Source organism: Cajanus cajan, chromosome 8 (assembly GCF_000230855.2).
Source record: "Cajanus cajan strain Asha chromosome 8, NIPB_CcT2T_4, whole genome shotgun sequence".
Lineage (NCBI taxonomy): Eukaryota > Viridiplantae > Streptophyta > Magnoliopsida > Fabales > Fabaceae > Cajanus > Cajanus cajan.
In genome coordinates, this window is record NC_138524.1 from 17,510,142 (window position 1) to 17,526,515 (window position 16,374).

A 16,374-nucleotide genomic window follows, 5' to 3' on the forward strand; every position below is an offset into this window, starting at 1 on the left:
TAAACTAAAGAATAAAATTTTTAACGTTGGTAAAAGGGTTCACATAAAACCTTCACATTCATTTATCAATAACCAACATAATAATTGAAAATAAAACTTATTGAAAGTTTACAAATTGTTTTCAAAATCATATTTACAATTCCAAACCCATATAAAATCTATGTCCTACAAAATCCTCTGCCCCGATGTCACAATATCATAGCATACCCACAATTCAACTGTTGGCATTCTACTCGTAGCCAGATCTTCCTCACCTAAAATATCCACAATTTATATGGTGAGAAAATAAAATATCTATATGCAAAGTACATACAACCGCATCATAATGAAATCTCATCATAATTCATATATATATAAGCATGTATCATAATTTATCAATCCATCACCATCCACACAATTTTACGATTAACAATATCATTTCCACATCCATAATTCAAGCCAATCTTACAATTAACACTATGCCAAGACCTCGCCACATCTGACACAAGTGATACAGGTTAATTGTCTCACTCAACCCACACCATACTAGGGTTCGTATCATCCCTGATCATCTCAGAGTACGCTCGTCCCTGAAGCATCACCTACCTAGGGTTCGTATCATCCCTGATCATTCAGGAGTACGCTCGTCCCTGAAGCATGAGTGTGAGGAACCACAATCACATTACAATCCATACAGTCTCTTGCAATTAACCCTATGTCAGGGCTGCCATAATCGACATAAGTGGTGTGTGTTAACTGTCTTACTCATCCCACACCATGCTAGGGTCACGCCCTCCCTGTAGCACCACTTACCCAGGGGCCGTGCCATCCCTAGTCATTAGTGTGAGGAAACACATCGCAATCACATTCTTAATCATGTCCATACAACATCTCATCTCATATCACGATTCCATATCACATACACAATTCCATATCACATACTCAATAGATAAGTCTAACAAAATAAGGGTTTACACATCCCTCAAGCAATTCACATATAAATCATCAATTTTTATCAATTGATATAACAGTAATATTCATAAATTAATATAATACTCAACAGAATTACCAATTTAATATAATTTTAACATAAACAGTAAAATCCCCAATTGTTCCAAAACCTAGCTCACAGACACTTTTCTACAATTTCGTTCTCTCTCCTAGATCATCATTCTTACAAATTATTAGCATATTTATAATCCTCAACATATACAAAATCTAATGGGATCATCAGTTCCTCAAACAGAAATCATCCAATTTTTCACAACCTAACTTACAAACACTTTTCTATAAATTCGTTCTCTCTCCCAGAGCATCATTTTTACCAATTAATCATATATTCATATTCCTAAATACATACAGAATCAAATAAGACCAATAATTCTTCAAACAGAAATAATTATAAAATTACTCATAATCTTAAGAGATTCTTCCTCTACCCAATTCCCTCATGTAACTCTACATATAAATAATCCCCTTTTCCCCCGTACCTGGATAAATAGGAACTAGGGCAGAACCTCCTCCTCTTTTTCCTTAAACAGGGACCGAAACTAAAACTAGAGCAGAACCTCCTCCTCTAGATTCCTCTTGGTCTTCAGAAAGAAGGAGATGGAAAGAAGAGAGAACAGAAGAGAAGAAAGAATGAGAATGAGAGGTGTGTGAAAAATGAGAAGTGAAGCCCCCTATTTATAGGAATTCTGGCTCATCTACCACTACGGCCCGTTCTAAAAGCAGAATGGCCCGTTCTGGGCCCTTCAAACCTACGTAAATTTCTCAACTGGAACGGTCCGTTCTAAAATCAGAACGACTCGTTCTCAAACCAGAACGGCCCGTTCTCAAACCCAGCAGAACGACCCGTTTTGCTTCCAGAACGACCCGTTCTCCAAACCAGAACAGCCCGTTCTCTAATTGGAACGGCCCGTTCTGCTTATACATTTTAGGCATTCTAAATATTCCGGAACGGCCCGTTTCAATTTTGAAACGGCCCGTTTCGGGCCGCGAATTGGGCCTTTGGCCCATGAAAAAAAATGGGCTGTTACACCATAGGTCAAATCAGATATCTAATTATTGGAATATCCCGTTTGAGACTCAAATAATGGATATGCAAGCATGATAACTTATATGTTGTTTTATATCATTTGGTCTAAGTACCAAAACTGATAACATTCGAGATTATGCAGGTTTATACACGAAAAGTCCATTTTTGGTACTCTCTTTAGCCTTATGTCTCTTATCCTTAGGAGGTCTTCCTCTACTAGCAAATTTTTTCGGAAAACTTCATTTATTCTAATGTGGATGACAGGGAGGCTTATGTTTTTAGATTTTTTTTGCATCATTTCAATTGTCGTGGTTGATGGGGAAGAAAGAAAGAATGAATGTTCTTTAGGGAAAATGTATAAGAATACACCTACCGAGATGAAAGCCAAAGGTTAGTCTCGCAGGTGGACGTATCGAATTGAAATAAGATCTCATATTGACATATTTGAATTTAAAGTATAATTTAATCATTACATTATTATACATTCTAAAAAAATTAGAATATTTTATTCTAATTCTAAATACTATTACTAAATACTATTACTAAATACTATTATTGATATTAAATACTAGTATCTAAACACTCCTATAATAGTATTCTATATTCTATCTATCTATATATAGATAGATTATATAATTTGATACATCTGTCGAAATATTATATATTAATTAATTATCCTTTATCTTGCACTTCATGTTATATACTATATTATGTACTAAATCAAATAAATATTAAATATTGGATTTGATACTCTATATTTTTTTTTTGTTCGTATTAATTTGAATTATCTTATAAATAACTAACAATTAATAACTAAGATTCCAACAATATTTTATTTCATTCATAAATCTAATCTCAATTAAAATACTAGTTTTTATGGTTAGAACTTCATCTGGGTTCAAATCCTACTGAGAGCTCTACTAGAGATCATAAATTCTTGAAGAAAGAAAATAGAAACATCTTATTTTTGTAAGGGATTTAACATCTCTTTCATTCGTCTTCTAGGAGCGCCTTGTGAGTACTAACCTTGGGAGATCAGTATCTTGAGCCAAGATTGGGTCTGAGGGATGACAATCCCCCTCTTTCCCTCTATGCAAAGTCAGGTAGTAGACTTTGATGGGATCAATGACTGTTCATGTGCCCTTATCTTTAGAAGCTCAAGCAGAAACTCGTTTACTTATGTTTTCATATGCAAACCTTTTGTCTCTGGCTATTTTGGATCCAATTTCTATACCAACTCAAGATATGTTTATTAGACTTTACGCATTAATGAATGGAAATCGCCAAGGTATTTATTCAAATGGGTATAATCCATGGAATTGCATAAATTATAAAAATGAAAGAATTCGAGATAATAATATAAATATACAAAAAAGATCCTTTTTTTTTGTAATTCTTATGATGCAATTGGAGCTTATCAACAGAAAAGAATAAACTTCAATAGTCCTTTATGGCTCCGGTGGCAACTAGATCAACGCATTATTTCGTCAAGAGAAGTAAATACTGAAATTCACTACAAATCTTTTGGTACCTATCATGAAATTTATGGGCATTATCTGGTAGTAAGAAGTACAAAAAAAAAATTTGTTCTATATACATTCGAACCATTGTTGGTCATATTTCTTTTTATCGAGAAATCGAATAAGCTATACAAGGTTTTTTCCAATCCTACTCATATGATATCTAATCATATAGATGATTGATAACTAAGATAAACAAATTTAAGATATCATTTTAAATTCAAGTCTTCCCAATTTAATTAGGATCATAGTTTTACAATTTCTATACAAATCAAGATGAAAAGGAAGTTTTCAAATCATTGACTCAAACCTATTTTTGAACTGAATCCCACTAAGTGGAAGATGGAAATACTTATGGAAGAATTGGCCAATCTAGTCTTTAACAATAAAGTGATAGGCGAAACTACCATTAAACGACTTATTAGCAAATTAATAGATCACTTTGAAATTACATAAACATCACATATCTTGGATCAAGTAAAAACTCTGGAATTCAATCAAGCTACAACTACATTCATTTCATGAGGCATTGATGACCTTTTAACAATACCTTCTAAAGGGTGGCTAGTCCCAGATGTTTAACAACAAAGCTTGATTTTGGGAAGAAAAAAAACATCATCATTATGGGAATGTATATGTGGTAGAAAAATTACATCAATCCATTGAGATATCTTATGCTACAAGTGAATATTTGCGTCAAGAAATGAATCCTAATTTTAAGATGACCAACCCCTTTAATCAAGTCCATATAATGTCTTCTTCGGGAACTAAAAGAAATGTATCTCAAGTACACCAATTAATAGGTATCTGATGATTAATGTTAGACCCACAAGGACAAATGATGATTTACCTATTTAAAGCAATTTACGCGAATGACTATCTTTAGCAAAATATTTAATTTCTTGTTATGGAGCCCGTAAAGGGGGTTGTAGATATTGTTGTACGAACATCAGATGTTGGATATCTTATGCGCCAGCTTGTTGAAGTAGTTTGACACATTGTTGTATTTCAAATAGATTGTGGTACCTTTAGAGGAATTTTGGTGAATACGAAGAATGGGATGATACCAGAAAGAATTTGGATACAAACATTAATAGGTCATGTATTAGCAGATGATATATATAGTGGTTCGCGATGCATCGCCATTAGAAATCAAGATATTGGAATTGGACTTATTAATCAATTTAAAACCTTTCAAAACACAATCAATATCTATTAGAACCCCCTTTATATGTAGGAATACTTCTTGGATCTGCCGATTATGTTATGGCCAAAGTCATACTCATGGCCACTTGGTGGAATTAGGAGAAGCTATAGGTATTATTGCAGGTCAATCAATTGGAGAACCTGACACTCAACTAGCGGAGTATTACTCAAAGTAATACAGAACATATGCGAGTACCTTATAATGAAAAAATGAAATTCGATGAGAATTCGATGAGGATTTATTACATCCTACACATACCCATCACAAACATCCTGTTTTTCTATATTATATAAACTTATATGTAACTATTAAAAGTAGTAATATTACGCATAATGTTACTATTTCACAAAAATATCTATTATTTCAAAACAATCAATATGTGAATTTTTTTCATATATAATATTATATATATATATATATATATATATATATATATATATATATATACCCAAACAGACACCCCTAAAATAATTATCCATCTAGACTTATTTATTGTGCATGGTCGGAATTTGGTCCCCGGAGAGCCAAATTTTGACCTGCACAGTGGTTTCCTGATGTTGCAGTGGCTGTCGAAATTTGGTTCCTAGGAATCCGAATTCCAAGCAAACCTCTTTTACTTTTTTTCGTTTTAAAAATTTGGCCTGTCCCTTTTTTATTTAAAAAATGTATAAATATATTATATTTATTATGTAATTTTAAAATAAAATATTATTAATATAACTAAAATAAATTTGTGTATAAAATAAAGTTTTATTTGTATTTATTTAGAAAAATCATTTTAATTTAATAATAAAATCTGACTGGTTAGTTAATAACTTATTAAATAAAATAACTTAATTAATAATTTATAATTTTAATAATGCATAATTTTAATAATTTTTAAAAAATGAAAAAATATATTTTATTTATTATATAATTTAAAATTAAAATATTATTAATATAATTAAAATAAATTTGTATATAAAATAAAGTTTTATGTGTATTTATTTAGTAAAATCATTTTAATTTAATAATAAAATTTGAATGGTTAGTTAATAATTTATTATGTAAAATAACTTAATTAATAATTTATAATTTTAATATGTTATAATTTTGAAAATGTATAATTTTAATAATGTATAAATAGTATTATGGTGACTTAGTTATGAGGTGCAATGACGTTGTGGAAAAATAGTGTGGTGTTTGTAATCAATGCAATGCAAGTAGTGTGATGATGGTGACAAGGAGACGACGGTGTGTTAACAGAAGATTCAAAAATATTTTTGGTTGTTAAATTAATAAAAAAAAATTATAAATAGGAAAATTTGCAAGAAATATCACTTACAAAAAAAAAAATTACCTGCAAATTTATATTTAAAACATAATTTGTAGGAAAATAAAAAAATTCTTACAAATTTTTGTTTGCAACAAAAAATTTATATAATTAATATTTTGTAGTAAAATTTGCAAGAATTTTTTACAAATTTAAAAATTACAAAAATATTTGTAATAATTATTGGAGATTCATATTTGCAAGAATTTTTACAATAATTTCCTACAAATATGTTTTTTGTATAAAAATCCTTAGATAAATAACATACTTGTAGTAGTGTTAGTAGTAGGAGCGTCAAATTTTCAAAATTAATTTAACTTTCATAGCACGTAAAAGGATAAATATTTTATTATTAAAATAATATTTCAGGAGAGAAAATAAAAGAAAGTTATGGTCACCTTCAGGCCACAAACTCAATAAATCCTTTCCCTACGAAATTGTACCAATACTTCTTTTGATACATTAAAAATTTTAGTTGTATCATTACTTACATAATTATCTACAACCACACCAAAATTGGTTCAAAACTGTTTTCTCCACGAGAGTTATTGGGCTGAAAGCTATATTACTTTGACTTTGTTTCTGTCTTCTCTATGACTTTGATTCAGAGGAAGGTTCATATGCCTCAATTCACTCTTTGTTTATCAATCAACATTAGTGACTATATTTTTCGCTTTTGTGATTATTTTTCTGAGTACAGCATGAATTATCGTATCCTTAATTAGCTAATTGGTGATATATCAACAATTAAGCATGCAACTTTAACCGCAATTTTTTTTTATTCATAAACATTATCTTATACAACTAATCTATACTCAGAGAATATGATTATTATTGGTTAAATATTATTTTATCACATGTAAGAATTGAACTTAGAAGCATCACGTGAACCTTATACCACATGACAAGATTAAGAGATTTAGTTAATGAAATAATATACTAATACTATTCTATAATTTATATTGTAAAAAAATGATAGCTACTCGATTTTCATTAAAGTAATGAAGAAAAGTGAAAGCAATAAAGCTAGTTAGCCATACTTGACTTCCTGGGCATTTTAAGATTCTATTTATTATTGAGAAATCATTTTAATTAATTTAATAATAAAATTTGAATGGTTAGTTAATAATTTATTAAATAAAATAACTTAATTAATAATTTATAATTTTAATAAGTTATAATTTTAATAATTTATAATTTTAATAATGTATAATTATAATACTTTATAAAAAATGTAAAAATGTTTTTATTTATTATATAATTTAAAAATAAAATATTATTAATATAATTAAAATAAATTTTTATATAAAATAAAGTTTTATGTGTATTTATTTAGTAGAATCATTTTAATTTAATAATAAAATTTGAATGGTTAGTTAATAATTTATTAAATAAAATAACTTAATTAATAATTTATAATATTAAAAATTATAATTATAATTATTTTTAATTTTAATAATTGATAATATTAATAACTTAAATATTACATTCATAAAGAGATAGTGCATTAAAAATAAAAATTCATAACATTAAGATAGAGTGAATATTACGTTAAGAGAAAGTGAATTACATAAGCCTTTTAATTTTCATAATGGTGTTCGGTTCCACAACGAGGGTGACGTCTGTTACGTCCAGGATTATGTCGTAGTGGTTGTTGCTCTACAGGATTTGGATCATCATTAAGGACTGGTTGTTAGAACCCAACTAAGGAACTACCAGGTTTATTAGCAAAATCTGGTTGGTAAAGAGATTGCATGTATGACTGTGTTGAAGATGGAGTTGTAAAATCTACTCCAAATAAGTATGTAAAGAAATTCTCTGAAGTTGTTGCAAATAAATGTCTTATGTGAATTACATTTGCTTGTGGTGTCATGTTGTGCGGAGGATTTGATACATGTTGGTGAGTCTCGTGATATGAGGGCATGGAAGTCGCACTAGTTTTAAATGTTGTAGCTCTAGTCCTTCATTGTTGGCGAGTCTTTAGATCTTGTAGTAGTCGTGACACAGATAGGAAATAGATGAAATTGGCCAAGTATCATTCCATGTATTCTCATGTGTGAAACAATTGGCCTTGTATTGGATGACCCATTAATGTGTGCTCATGTCTATTGTTCCATATGTTGATCCATTGAGCATGTATTGTAACTCAATTTTCATCTTGTCTTCCCTCATGTCAATCTTGTGTAGGTTATCCAAATTATTGGGTGGAGAAGGGACATCCTGAAAGAGACCAAATTGTAATTTCACTCTATCCGATTGGTGCCATTCAACAATTGCAAAACAAATTATGGGGGTGTACATGAAGTCCATAGTTGGGCATTGATGTTTGCAAGCCTTGATATGGAGCCCATAAAAACTACAAATAAATTAAACTTTGTTACTTAAGATAGTATGTAAAACAAAAGAAATAATTAAAACTTTGTTATGAAGATTTACCTGATCAACCTGAATGTGATCAAACATTGATCTATACCCACAACATTATTGTGAAGTACATTTCAAAAGTTGAGTACTCTACTCCCGCTCCATTTGCAGGCCAAAGGGAATGTTGGTGGTACTTTGGAAATTGGTGTAATATATGGCATATGATGTCATGCCCAAAGCTGTAACAGTGGTGCATAACCACCCATTGTTCTACTCGTAACATATATAGCTCTACACATTTCCCTGTATAACATAACTAAACAAGAAGACCCTTGTTGAGATTTCCGTTGAAGTACTTTTATTTATAATTATAGATTAGGTTACTTCCCTCAACGGACTCAAACACGGCAAGTGTACCGGCCGTACAAGTAGTAAAAATATCGTATCCACAGGGATTAGAAGGTAAACTAAGCATTCATTGGCTACTTGTGACTTGAGAACAATCCCAATAAATATGAATATGAATTTAAGAACAAAACTACTGGAATTGTTAAAACACAAATAAATGAATTAGAAATGAAATGGGGTGAGAAATGGTAAAATGGACACTTGAAGTTGTGGGGGTTTGATTTCACCAAACAAACACTAGTGAATCCTATGTCTCTTGTTACATCCATTATTCAGTCAACCATAAATTTACTCAGACCTAATTCCTTAGAGAAAGAGCCTAGGTGCAAAATATTGAATATCAATCCCTTGAGTACTCAATACCTCCACCCGCATTACCGGTTAGGGTTTTAAGACTACTAATGGGTCAAGCCCTATCCCTAGGTACAATTCCCACTAGGCATATGTTCATAACTAGTTTCAAGGATATTTCCCAATACTCAATGAAACCTTAAATCATGCAAAGGGTGATCAAGCCAAAGCAAGCATTAAGCATAGAATCATACACAACAAGGAATGAAACAAAACATATATAACATTAAACACAAAAGGATTACAATAGAGTTTGTTGGTTACATCAAAACCCCAATACAATGGATAGAACCTCTCAAAACAAAGAGGGGAAAACTAAAATAGAGATGGAAGAGGAAAGGAAGAACCGAAGGAATGATCCACCGTGGGAGGCTTCCGAAGCCTGAGAATCCCTCCTGCAGCGCTCCTGGAGGCGCCCCTGGGCGAATTAGGGAGAAAACCCTCGAAATTTTCCTTTTATGCAGCCCGAGGAGACAAATTAGGGTTATTGCGCCCGGCGCGTTACACTTCGCGCCCGGCGCGGGCTTCCCCTGATGCTCAATGTGCTCTCGGCCTTGAATTGAGCCCGGCGCAATTATAAATTGCGCCCGGCGCGAGGTTCCCAAAGGCTGAGAGTACTCTATTTTATGCCCGCCCGGCGAGATTAATACGGCGCCTGGCGCGGTTGCCTGCTCTGCTCCTTAATTCTTTTGTTTTCCACTCCTTTAACCCTTTTTTTCCTCAATTCTCTACTTGAATACCTGCATATACAAAAGAAACCAAAATGAGAACAATTATATGCAATGATACAAAGAATGGAAGAATTTGATCATTAAATCTTGTATAAGTCTCATCCAAAAAGAGGTAAAATTGAGACTTAACAACTCCCCCAAACTTAGAACCTTGCTTGTCCTCAAGCAAAAGGTAATTAATCAAGCAGATAACAAGCAATGCATGTGTGTCAAATTCCTTATTCTTGGTTCACTTACAATTTCATTTCACAAGCATGAACCTTAAACGAATTTTCAGCCACAATTATTACAATAGAACATGACAATGTGCAAACAAAAGTTTCAAAAGAGATCAAAGAACTGAGAAAAGCTAATGACTATCTATGAATGCATCCTCACTAGGAAAGTGTTTCTCTCATATGCACACTAGTGTATAGGGGTGAGTGTTTCTCTCATATCTACTACTCACGCCACAGGATTCAACTTTGCTCTTCGTTTCCAAATGAAACCAATGGTAATACACATGCAGGCACTTATCACAAGGGCTTTATTAGGGCAATTTAAGGTAATTAGGGTCAAGCATAGCGGTTTCATGGTTTTTCAAGGAATAAGGGTGCTATAGCTTAAGAGAGTACTTGAAATTTCTTCAATAATTTCTTTCTCCATACCCCAATGTATCATTTTAGCACAGGCCCTCAACCAATTCCAGCCATTAGCCTTTATATGATGCATCTGTACATTTTTGCATCTTATTTCTTTTTTTTTTTTTTTTTTTTTTTTTTTTTTTTACTGACCACATACTTCTTCTTTCTCAAATTTCTTCATTCTTCAACTCCCCCAAACTTATTTGATGTCATCAATATACTCTCTTAACCAAAACAAGGATTTATGGTTAATTTTTCAAAGTTGGGATAAGTGGAAGGTTGAGTGTTTAAGCTTAGGAAGATATGGGTCAAAAGAAAAATAAATATGGCTTTTTGGCTTAGATGGTTATCAAAATATAGAAATGCCTTGATCATGTAAATACACTACACTAGCAAACCACCCGGGAAACTCAAGCAAAGTCTATCATGCAACATAAGTGTAGTTTCTCTCATCAGTATTTAGGCTCAGACCTCACTCGGTTGGCATCCACAAATTATCACGCTCAGCTCAGTCTATGATCAACATTGAAACCCGTATGCAACTAATCATGAACTAAAGCTCTAATATGACTTGAAAATGTCTAAAGTACACACACCATCAACATTAAGCAAACCTCAATCCAAAATTGATCACATACAAAACAAGTATTCAACAAGATTAAAAACCATGCTCTAGCAGGATATTCAAAAAGATGTACCAACCAGAGTAATCCAAAAACAATTAAAATACTGAAAATAACAACAGAAAAATAAATTGCAAACAGAGGTGAACTAAGGTGAGCTTCATCTATTTCCATCAAATTTGGTCATCTTCCTCAGTAAGTGCTCAACCGCATCTGCATCAGCAGCTCCACTCCCCCACATTTAGAAGCCTGGTCCCCAGGCCAACCAGTATATGCCTGCAAGTCCTAGTAACCAGAAGTTGTGAAAGAGTATAATCATGAAGAACATGGTGAGCATAGTATACAATGATGACCATACAATTATATCAAAAATGAAGAACAACCTTAGACCAAAATTAACCACAAAGAAACATGCTTGAAAACAGAGAAATATAGGTTCAGGAGAGTGCTCGCGCCGGGCGCAGCACAAACTCGCGCCGGGCGCCATATCAGTAAAAGGCCAACGAGGTTCAAATTCTGATACCGCGCCGGGTGCAGCACAAACTCGCGCCGGGCGTGGTACTCTGAAATGGTTACATTTTGCCTAAATTTGCTTTGAAAGGAGCCTTGTAACCAACCAGAACCAGAATTACCTCATATCTCACACTCCAAACAAAGTATAGCCTATATTTACTCATTTCAAACATGATTCACACACTTAACAAATAACACAAACAATACATAACACAAACAACATATAACACAAAACATATTTACATATAAACAAACAAGTCACAAATAGCTATAAATACTCAATTTGCCATTCTAATCCCCGGCAACGGCGCCAAAAACTTGTTGAGATTTCCGTTGAAGTACTTTTATTTATAATTATAGATTAGGTTACTTCCCTCAACGGACTCAAACACGGCAAGTGTACCGGCCGTACAAGTAGTAAAAATATCGTATCCACAGGGATTAGAAGGTAAACTAAGCATTCATTGGCTACTTGTGACTTGAGAACAATCCCAATAAATATGAATATGAATTTAAGAACAAAACTACTGGAATTGTTAAAACACAAATAAATGAATTAGAAATGAAATGGGGTGAGAAATGGTAAAATGGACACTTGAAGTTGTGGGGGTTTGATTTCACCAAACAAACACTAGTGAATCCTATGTCTCTTGTTACATCCATTGTTCAGTCAACCATAAATTTACTCAGACCTAATTCCTTAGAGAAAGAGCCTAGGTGCAAAATATTGAATATCAATCCCTTGAGTACTCAATACCTCCACCCGCATTACCGGTTAGGGTTTTAAGACTACTAATGAGTCAAGCCCTATCCCTAGGTACAATTCCCACTAGGCATATGTTCATAACTAGTTTCAAGGATATTTCCCAATACTCAATGAAACCTTAAATCATGCAAAGGGTGATCAAGCCAAAGCAAGCATTAAGCATAGAATCATACACAACAAGGAATGAAACAAAACATATATATCATTAAACACAAAGGGATTACAATAGAGTTTGTTGGTTACATCAAAACCCCAATACAATGGATAGAACCTCTCAAAACAAAGAGGGGAAAACTAAAATAGAGATGGAAGAGGAAAGGAAGAACCGAAGGAATGATCCACCATGGCCGTTCCCAAGCTCTGGGAATCCCTTCCGCAGCTCCTGGAGGCGCCCCTGCGTGAATTCGGGAGAAAACCCTCGAAATTTTCCTTTTATGCAGCCCGAGGAGACAGATTAGGGTTATTGCGCCCGGCGCGTTACACTTCGCGCCCGGCGCGGGCTTCCCCTGATGCTCAATGTGCTCTCGGCCTTGAATTGAGCCCGGCGCAATTATAAATTGCGCCCGGCGCGAGGTTCCCAAAGGCTGAGAGTACTCTATTTTATGCCCGCCCGGCGAGATTAATACGGCGCCTGGCGCGGTTGCCTGCTCTGCTCCTTAATTCTTTTGTTTTCCACTCCTTTAACCCTTTTTTTCCTCAATTCTCTACTTGAATACCTGCATATACAAAAGAAACCAAAATGAGAACAATTATATGCAATGATACAAAGAATGGAAGAATTTGATCATTAAATCTTGTATAAGTCTCATCCAAAAAGAGGTAAAATTGAGACTTAACAACCCTCAACTATATCGTAGTATTCTTCTAAGATTTATTAATAAAGATAAATCACTACAAGAAAAATGCTGATTTTCGACAGAAATTTCCGACGGAAATAGGTAAATTTTCGACGAATTTTTCTTTTTCCGACGGATTTCAATCTGTTGGAAAAAGTGGCGTTGGAAATAATTTTTCCGAAGGAAATTTCCGACGGATTTTTCCGTCAGAAAATTCTGTCAGAAATATCCGTCGGAAATTTCCTACAAAAAATTCCAGAAAATCCGTCGAAAATTTCTTATTGAAATTTTCGACAAAATTTTTCAACAGAATTTTTCGTAGAAAATTATAATTTTTTTAATTTTAATAAATTTATTAATGTAACAACCTTCATATTTGACCTCTTAAGGGTTCTATTTCACAATATTTCACTGTTTAGCGTGTTTTATCCTTACTTGTGCAATTTCTAGGAAACTTCCCAAAAGGTCACCCATCCTAGTACTACTCCAGATCAAGCACGCTTAACAGTGAAGTTCCGATGAGTAAGCTACCGAAATGTATATATATGTTGTCAGTATAACTTGTACAAATTAATTCATTTAAGTCATCCTCAAATATACAATCTCATATTTGTACTATAATAATAATATATAATAATTTTATATTACGAATAATAATAATAATAATAATAATATATTTAATTATTCTTTATTTATATGTACTTACTTTTATAATTAACATCTACTTATTTCTATTTAAAATTATAATTTAAATTATTTAATTTTATAACTTATAAAATTATAAATATTTATTTATTACATACTTATAAATTAAATTTTAATATTTTAAATAAATTATTAATTAATTTAATATATTTATTTACCTTAAGTCAAACATATAAAATTCAAAAAATGTATTTATTCTTATTTTTTTTTCTAATTATCAACTATTAATAAAATACTAACTTAAAATCTTATCTAATTATATATAATATTTTCATATCAAATTTAAAACCAGATATTAGTTATACAAAAATATTAAGATCATATAGTAAATTGTCAATAAGATTTTAGTTAAATAATTTAAAATAATTAATGTTTCAATTATATTGTTAATTAGCAAATAATTTATTCTAAAACTAATTAATTTTTTTATATTAATTATTAGTAAAATTTAATAACTTTTAGTTTAACAATTAATTGGATCGATGAAATTCAACACACACCATGAGTTATTGAGCGGAATAACCGTACCAAGAGTTATTTTGTAAGTTATCTTAAATCAAACATATAAAATTCAAAAAATGTATTTATCCATGTTTTATTTTTTAATTATCAACCATTAATAAAATACTAACTTAAAATCTTATCTAATTATATCATAATATTTTCATATCAAATTTAAAACCAGTTCTTACATTTTCGACAAATATAAATTTGTCTGAAATATTCTATCAATAATATATAGCTTTTCCTACAAGAATTTTCTCATTGAAAATATAAATTTTTCGACAGATTTAATTTTGTTTTATAAGAAATCATCTTCGATTAATATAACATTTTGTATATATGATTTAAGAGTAAAAGATTTTCAATTTAACGGTTGAATTTACAAAATTCACATTTAATATAAAGTTATTAAACGGTGTAACACTTAGTAAAATTTATACCATTGTAATTATAACCCCCCTCATATATATATATATATATATGTGTGTGTGTGTGTATATATATACATATATATTAAATGTGACTTTTACAAAGTATTACACTGCTCAATAACTTTATATTAAATGTGAATTTGGTAAATCCAACTGTTAGATTGAAAGTTCATATCTCTTATAGATTATATATACAAAACTTTATATTAATCCAAGATGATTTGATACTTCATTTTTATAAAACAAAATTGATGTAATATATTCACTTCAAAATACACTAAAATATGAACACTTGGATTATCTTCCAGTTGTTGTTCAATTTTAACAAAATTTGATATACACGTATAAAGTGATATGAACTTTCAATTTAATGGTTGAATTTACAAAATTCACATTTAATATAAAGTTATAGAGCGGCATAATACTTAGTAAAAGTTACACCGGTATAATTATAACCCCCTATATTATATATATATATATATACATACATACATACATACATATATATACAGGGACAGATGCACATTTGGAATAGTGGGGCACTTGCCCCACTACTATTTGACATATACATAATTTTTTATCTAAAAAATAATATATTTTAAAAAATAAAAATTATATTCTAATAAAATAAATATATAGATTCAGAAAAAATGTTTATTTATTTGATATCTGTCAAATTTTTTAAGGAAATTAATTCTCATGTGATAAAATTTTTTTCTTAATAATGAATTAATTTGTAGCATACATGTTTATCTTTTGTGTTTTTTTTATTTATTGTATACGTTGATTGAAAAAATCAAAATAGTAAAATTATATACATTGATTAAAAAAATCAAAATAAGAAAAATAAGAAGATTTATGTTCCATTTAGAATTGTTATTATAAGATATATTTTAAAATAAATTATCATCTAAAAATATATATTAGATATTAAAAACATATTTATATCATAAAGATAATAAAAATGTAATATTTAAATGATTTATAACTAAATCATTTTACTAAAAAAAATACACATAACACTTTACTTTATATACAAATTTATTACATTTATAATAATAATATGTTATTTTTAAATTACTTAATAAATAAAATATAAATTTATATTTGTTTAACAAAAAACAAAAATTCAAACTCAAAATGAAAAAAATAAACTAAACCAGTTTAAAATTTGATTCCCTGAAAATCGAATTCTGACATGTACATTTGGTACATATTTTTTTAAAAAAATATTATATGCGTAAAAAAAGTTCTCAATATGTAAATCCAATTTTCTCTTTCATAATCAATTCGGGTTGTTGTTTACTTTTTCCACACCGTAGATGTCAATTCGGGTTGTTGTTTACTTTTTCCACACCGTAGATGTCCTCCCAAATTAAATTTCAATGCTAGTCTTTTCAATGATAGTGAGTGAGAACGAATGAAAGACAATAGTAATTAGTAAAGACTGGTTTTTCTATCTA